Source organism: Clupea harengus, chromosome 6 (genome assembly GCF_900700415.2).
Source record: "Clupea harengus chromosome 6, Ch_v2.0.2, whole genome shotgun sequence".
NCBI lineage: Eukaryota > Metazoa > Chordata > Actinopteri > Clupeiformes > Clupeidae > Clupea > Clupea harengus.
The window spans coordinates 16,597,279-16,605,485 of NC_045157.1; the positions used below are offsets into that span (position 1 = coordinate 16,597,279).

Below are 8,207 nucleotides of genomic sequence, written 5' to 3' on the forward strand. Positions count from 1 at the left end.
AGGCACGGAAGGTCAGCAGAATTATTTGCAGTGGGGGTGGCTGGGCTGCTCGAGACAATGATACGGCCTTAACCCTCATTTAGAGGTGCCATTTCCCCACCTGACCCCCCTGGTAAAGTGTTATTTTTCGGTGTTATGAAATGTGATAGCTCTCTGGTGAAACAGGAGTCCCCTCGTTAAAGTGTAATACCTCGGCGTTGCGGCGACAGGGGCTACTGTCGCGGCTGGGAGGGTTGCACTCGTTCGTTCACTCTCTCTCTCTCTCTCTCTCTCTCTCTCGCTCTCGCTGTCTCTCTTCTCCCGAAAATGCTTTCGCCCTCATTCCCGGTGGCAGCGTCCCATGGCCACGCGGGCAGTTCAATCAGGATAAACAGCGCTTATTAGCCCGCTTCGCTAGCACGCACTCCACCAGAGATGAGCCTGAGATTGCTGTCTGCGAGCAGAGAGGGGGGGTGTGGGGGAGACCATAATGCCTCCGTGGTGTCTCTCCTCTCCTGGCCATTTTTTAAGAATACGAAGCCGTGAATACACATGTGGCTATCAGGAGAGGTTATTTCAGAGCAGCTTTCTCTATCCTGGGGGACTCATGCATGAGAGGCCAAGGTGTGGAAGGGTCAAGGACAAGGCGGCTGTGAAAAAGTAATGAAGCTTGTGTGATGCACATATTATGCCATAACTGCTGCAGCATTTCATATGTATGTATGTGTGGTTGAAGCCCAAATATGTGTATGTATATAACGGCCCCCATTTTGTTTTAAGGCTATAATATTTATAAATAATTCATTATTGACAGAAAATGTGTCCATTTCTATTTAGCAAAAATGAAAAACGTTCTTTCGACACTCATGGTTATGCAGTATTTACTGGCAAAGGACTGTATGGACTGGTTGCATTTCAGAAAATGCTCCGTCACAGGTGCAATATAGGTAAACAGTGACCGATGCGTATGTCATTGTCCCTGTACATTTCTACTTCATTTAATTTAATTTAATTTAAAGAGCCATCATAATTCAAGGACTACATTTATTAGCACTCTTTTTTACAGTTTTTGTATCATTTGTTTTCTTTGTGACTCCCTCTAGAGGACTGGAAGAACTTCTGCATCATTTTTGCATATAGGCTGCTGTGCGTTGTTTTCCTCTCTTTGCACACTGTGCTCAAATTCTGTAACAGATGCCAGACAAGTGTGACGCTGAGAAGCAGCAAAGCTTCTTGGGTAACAGAAGGGGACGGACGGATGGAGGGATGGATCACAGAGGGGTTAAGATGGGACATGGAGAAGGTAAGGTGTTTGGGTTGTCGCCTTGAGGTCCTCAGCTTGTCTGGGGACAAGTAACAGCACCCCACTCCCCTAACATTCAGTGCAGATGGCATTCCTCCAGTCTGTCAGTGCTTATTTTAAGGATGCAGCCCTTGGCAGACCTCTCGTGTAATCGTTATTAGGCATTTGCGGCAGTGGCCTCGGCCAAACCACCTCGGCTTTGGAAGGGGAAACCTCTGAGGCCAAAACCCAGTATCTTCTTCTGCTTTTCCCTCTCCTTCTACTTCCTGTTCCTCTTCTGTGAGTCCTGTCAATCGCACCACCTAACATGGGAAACCGGGGGGGGGTAGCCCTCACCCTCCCTGCACCTGACGCCACCTTGCGTCGAGGAAAAGCCATCCCAGACCACTGGGTATACCCCTTTCCCTCTCTCTGTGTCCGTCTGTCTCACCTCCCTCCGTATTTGAGACTCAAGGGTGTGAAGAGAATGTGAGTTCATCTGCAGCTCGCCTCTGGCACCGGTCCACGACCACTACATAAAATACACCCACAAAAAGACATTAAAATCTGAAATACTGCCCGCGCAGCCTCCAGTGCCAGACTCAAAAATACACACGCAAAAAAAAAAAAAAAAAAAACTTCCAGCCACCACAGAGCTCCGAGTTTAGTCCAGATTCTATATTGAACAGGGGTGAAGTGAGAAAAAAAATCCTCCCTACCAGACATTGTTAAACGTGGCGATTTTAACATGAGGAAATAAATGTAGAGATGAGAGGCCGGCGGGGCGGGGGTGGGGAAATAAACATGATTGATTTCAGAAAAGGTAGGTTTACCCAGGTCACGGTCTATAGCCCATGTGTTAAAATAATGACAAAGAGCAGGTTGAGTCTGGGCACCACTGTAGACACTAAGCTAAACAGGATTACCAATACTGATGAGCCTGGGCCTGTGAGTGCTAATACTCGGCAATCTGTTTTCATTCCCTGCATTCGGCACCGGGAAGAAGCTCTTCAATTTCACAGCAATAACAGATAAACAGATTAACACAGTGGGATTGATTCCTTGATATTTCCACAGCGAGGCCTTCACGTTCATTCCTATGCTAAGAGTGAGATGCTTGCTCAGTCAAATGAGCAGGTTTATCTAAAAGGACAGCATGCTTATTTAAATCAACATAAAATATGTTCAGATTTGTTTTTGAATAACCGCCCTTTATATAGGCTGCTATACTATGACTGACTGTTGCTCATTGCAATTGATGTGTACAGTAAATAGATGCTAACTTACAGATTCAGGCTGTTTTCCTAGAATAGAAATGTTTAATTAAACACTTTATTTTTATTTCCGCCTGTCCATGATCTTTTGTAATTACATTGTTATTACAGTATATATGTTACTCAAATGTTTCTAGCCAGTACATTATCTTTGTAAAAAGAAAATGCCCGTGCACCAGAGACATTCCCCGTATCAGCGGGAACATTTATTAAGTGGTCACACTGCAGCAGCATATAATGAGATGATTCCTCTTCGGGGGGACTGTTGATGGAGCAGAAAAGCCCATCTGAAGGGTCCAAATCCCTGAATGCTACACCAGATGTTGCCTCCTCTCCTGCTCTCCCCATAACACAGACAGTCAGATTAGCCTATCACTCTGACAGCCAGAACAGACACATCCAGAGGGATAAAGCAAAGGTGGGGGGGGGGGGATCCAACAAAGAGACATACTAAGTGGATATGGTGATGATTCAGCAGATCAGATCCAGGTAGAGCTGCAGACACACACACACACACACACACACACACACACACACACATTCACAAGACTTTATCTTCCCTATTCCTCTTGTCCACATGAATATGATGGCCAGCTTTGGGAATGACCTCAGTAAAGGACAGACCCTTATTCCGTGATGCTTTCAGCCCCTCTCCACCATCTCACACTCTCTCTGTCTCTCTCTCGCTCCATCTCTCTCTGTCTCTGTCTCTCTCTCTCTCTCTCTCTCTCTCTCTCTCTCTGTCTCTCTCTCACTCCCTCTCTCTCTCTCTCTCTCTCTGTCTCTGTCTGTCTCTCTCTCTCTCTCTCTCTCTCTCTCTCTCTCTCTCCTCTACCTGCCTAAGGAATCTGAAACAGTGACCTTGCTGTCGAACAGTGAAGGAAATGGGGTACATCTTGTCACGCGGTGAGGAGGCCATTGGAAGTCTACTTTGTTGGCTTTTGAAAGGGCCACGATGGGTGCGGAGATAAGCACAACACAGTGGGAGGAGAGGAGTCCTTACCTCGGGAAAATGAAAAGGCCCGTCTGATGGAAATGTGATGGCGAGAGCGCTAAGGACACCACACAAATTATTTTTTATCAGAGATCAGCTTCACAGAGGGTGCAGGTGGGGAGGTACCCCATAGAACTCCTCCCCGATTGACAGTCACGGAATTGTTCTTTTCTCTAGCCTATGTAAACAACTAACAGAAAATGTACTGTTTGTGTTGCTTTTTACTAAACTCATAACCTCTGATATAGTTTGCAATGCACTCTTTACTCTTGGGTTATAAACTATATAACGTGTAAATAAAATTGATTACTATTATTGTTGTTGTTGTTACTGTTGCTTTATATTAATTATATTCATTTGTTTGCATATTCATTGTCACTTTTGGTGCTATCAGGATAACTCGGTGACAAACAAAGACAACAAACTGGGAAAAACAAATTACTCCCCCTCACTACCCTGTAGAAGTACCTCAACTTTCTGAAGAGAGTTCACCAAAAAGAAAAAAAAAACACTGGTATCTCCCACGGCTTTGTTCAAATGTTTGTCAGACGTAAGGCCCTGTCTTGCAGAATCTAATTAGGGTGTCGGGCTGCATGTGGCCATAAATTCTCAGCAAACTGTCATCAAATGGAGATTGCCTCCAGTCATTGGGGCAAAAAAAGCAGAAAAAAATGAGAGAGAGAGACAGGCCGAGACAGTCGGAGGCAGAGACCGGAGCAGGGCAATTAGCAGCCAAGGTGAAGCCACTCATTGTCGTCAAAGAGGCTACGCTAGCCATGCATGTCCAAGCCCTCATATAAGTCTGAGCGGTTTAAAGGTATCCCGTATCAGGCGCGGTAATTACGGCCGGAATGCACAGCCACCATAATGCACCTTAAATAACATTCCGAGGCTAGGAGCCGGGCCTGGCGAGACCAGTGACCAGTCAGATAGAGGAGGCCTGGGCCAGCATCTGAGCACCAGGGGCCTGACTGGAGAGCCAAGTGGCGGTGGAGAGGCTGCCAAAGGTCAGGCTGACCCCAGCATGTGAGCAATGTCAGCCTCATTAAACCCTAAGATGTACAAAGAGCCCGGGCTCACGGGCGCCACGACCTCCGAGGATTAAGGTGAGTGTCCCCCACCTCTGAGGGGGGCACACAGAAACAGAGATTAAGCCACCGACCTGTGGAAAGACTGCACATCGAAGGGCAGGGCAAAGGTAGGGCAAAGGAGAAAAGAAACCGAAAAGAAAGAAAGAAAGAGAGAAAAAAAACAGAGGGAGAGAGAAAAAGAAAGACGAGGCAAAGCATTTGAAAATGACACCCTCCTCCACCTCCACCACCACCCCTCTCAACCCTGAGGAGAGGGAGAGGGAAGCTGACCCGAAGAGAAGAATGCGGCGGGTTTTAACCTAAAGCCATGATTTGCCTTGCGTAAACAACAACAACAATAGCAGGCAGGTTAGCCTCGAGAAGCTAGACAATGAGTTCTAGGGCTCCTCATAACATCTCATTATAGTTAATGAGCACTCTTTGTTTACAATGTGTATCTGTGTAGGCCTACCACTGTTTACCCATCCCCATCTCCCAAATGGAGATCACTCAGTGCACACTAAGACAAAGGAGGATTTGTTTATCCAGGCCCCGTGTCTCTCTTCCCCAATGAAAGACGGGACTCCGTCGTGTTGCCATTCCAGAAAATCTCCTGTTTACTCCAAAAATGCCTGTCAGTGCTCTCTCTCTCTTTCTCTCTCTCTCTCTCTTTCTCTCTCTCTCTCTTTCTCTCTCTGTCTCTCTCTCTGTCTCTCATTCTCGCTGGGTTTTCCAATGGATTCACAAATGCATGAACTGTATATCAACACTAAGGCCCCAATGAATCACGGAAAAGCTGGAGAGACTGCTGCAGGTATAATGTCACATTTGCACGAATTGAAATGCAGCGGCTAAAATGATTATTAGCGATCCTTGTGTCCAGTCTGCCATGTTGTGAGGGAGAGCAGCGCTTATTTATTCGCTCGGGTGCCGGGGTCGGCGTAAATAAGCATTTAGCCCCCGTCACTCTCCGCCACTCCACGTGCATCTGGAACCAATCAGTCATTGTGAAAAGGCCACACCTGGGACTTAGTGATGGGGAAAACATCACAGCGCTACACTCACTTACAAGTGTGGGAGGTTAAAAAGAAAGAAAGAGAGAGAGAGGGAGAGAGAGAGAGAGAAGTGGAAACATAATTGAAGTGGTCTGAAATGCCAGAGGAAGGCCGATGCCTTGGATGGAGTATGCCTGTCTCTCTCTCTCTCTCTCTCTTTATATCCCTCTCTCTCTTTCTAAGACAGCATGACTGAGAGTCACTCACCTGAGGGCCAGCGCTCGGGGTGACAGCAAATCAGGACAGCTTATGGGGTGTAACATCACCCTCGCAGAGCCACATAACTCGTCATGCTGACAGGCCCTTGGGGAGAGGGGTGTTTCTCACAAATACACACACATGCACACACAGGCCTTCTCCACCCCAATCCCACCATGGGTTCTCACCTAGAGGAAACACACGCGGTCAGCAAGGAGACTAGCAATACAGCAAATTCAGATGATTTTGCATACGCATCACATGCAGGTTAAATACACAATGGCAAAGCTACTGTGTTTAAAGATTAGCAAAGCAGGAAATCATTCATTTTTTTGTGATCAATAAGATACATAATGACTCCTAGCTAGCCATTCGTGTATATTGTTCCTTTGTGTGTTTCTTTGTGTTTTAGACTTTTTGGACAAGTTCATTCACAGTCTGAGTATGGCTGTGTTTGTGTTAGTATGCATCTGTAGAGTAAAGCTGTAATTTGAAAGCATGCTTCAGTACTCCCCCCCCCCCCCCCGTCTGGATGTCTAAAGCATATATCCCATGTGAAGAGGGGATGACTGAGATGATTTACTCCATAAAAAAGGAAAAGGAAAAAAAAAACACAAATCTCCATCTGAGGCAAACATCTGCAGGAGCGCGTGGCACCACTGAACCTGCACTAAGCACTCGGCGCGTGAGACTGGCGCGTGTAATGACATCTCATTTACAAAAGGGCCCACTGCGCAGAACTTATGAGAATGCCGCATGGATCTCTCTCTCTCTAATTCACTCCTCCTTGCATTTTACTTAAAGTGAAAATCGGCACTCCGCTCAGGAAACCGCTAGTCACTTTGAATCTCAGGCAGACTTGACAGCGGGGGCCATAGGCATGCTAACGTTAGCGATATCGCTCTTTACAGTACAGGCAGTGCTTCTCTGGAGCTCAAGTCTTCCTGCATGATGTATGGGGTGGAAAGGCCACGGGAGTGGTTGGATGTTAGGGGAGAAGGCCACAGCATCACTGGGGAGAATCTGGTGCCTGGTATGATGGGAACACATAGAGGTCAATCCCGCCTGTGGATCCCTCACCTCCCTGTACAGTTGAAGCACCATCTAACCTAAAACCCCAGCCACTGCACACACACACACACACACACACACACACACACACACACACACACACACACACACACACACACACACACACACATCTCTCCCCAAACCCACTCCCACAGGCCTTCTCCCTGTCTCTGCAGCCCAGCGCACGCCTGCGCTCCAGTGGAAGAATGCCAAGCATGCAGACCGCAACGCTCTTGTCCACTCCTCCTAAATCAATGGTGCATTTACCGAAGGCCCGTTGGATGGAAATCAATAGCATGCAGTAGTTAAGCATGAGACAGAAAGAAAGAGAGAGAGAAAGAGAGGGAGAAGAGAGAAAGAGAGAGAGAGAGAGAATGCGTACCAAATAAGAGATGCATTCCAAGCATTAAATCATTTGCATGTGGCGTGTCAGTGGAAAGGAAAACACGTCTTCCACATCAGGGATGTAAAGGAGGCAAGCTGCATGTGTGAGAGAGCGAGTTTGAACTGCTTGAGGCGTAGACTGTGGGACACACCACCAGGCTTACACGTGGACGCAGCCGTGAAAAGGGGAAAATATACACTAAACTCAGGGGTTATCTGTCGCATAATGATAATGTATACGCAATCTTCAAACGCAAAGTACATGTATGCAAATAGGCTGCGTATCTCAGCCCCGTATTTCACAGTGTCTACTGGCTGACAGGCGGAGAGAGTAAACACGAGTTGGAGCGGGTGTGAAGGTGCGACCTCAGGGGATGACCTTTCAAGGTCTGCTGACCTTATGAACAGCATGCATCCAAAAGCTGTCTTCTCCATTAATTAAGAGATATACAGTACAACCAGCTTACCCTGAAGCCAGTACTCTTTTTGATCATGGCTCCAATAGCACACTCACACACATACACACACACACACACACACACACACACACACACACACACACAAACAGACTCACACACCTTTAAAAATGTTCACAGTTCTCACAAATGAACTTAGAGATAAATAACCCAATTAGACACCCAGGCATGCTAAGTGGTGCTAATCTTGCTCGTTCAAATTATCCCCCTTATTTTTGAAATACCATGCAACCTGCTGCGATGGCGAGGCAGGGTGTGTGATGTGGCCTGGAGGAGGACGCGGTGGCGTAGGGGGATGGGCACTCACGTGTGTCCACAGACAGCACCTCCTCAGTGGGCATCGTCCGCCAGCATGGGGGGCAGCCATACCGCTAAGTACCACCAACCCTGCAGAAAAGACATCAGAGAGCAGGAAAATACCCTT

At 47.1% G+C, this 8,207-nt stretch overlaps 1 long non-coding RNA gene across 2 annotated transcripts; it reads left to right on the forward strand.

Moving 5' to 3' along the window:
* The first annotated feature begins 507 nt into the window (after positions 1–507).
* On the forward strand, positions 508–4,040 carry LOC116220711. 2 transcript variants are annotated; one of them, XR_004163804.2, is made up of 3 exons: positions 508–639; positions 1,174–1,282; positions 3,380–4,040. It is a non-coding gene; the product is annotated as an uncharacterized LOC116220711 (long non-coding RNA). The 2 variants fall into 2 exon arrangements; XR_006152446.1 differs by lacking the exon at positions 508–639 and having other exon boundaries at positions 1,066–1,282.
* The last annotated feature ends 4,167 nt before the right edge of the window (positions 4,041–8,207 follow it).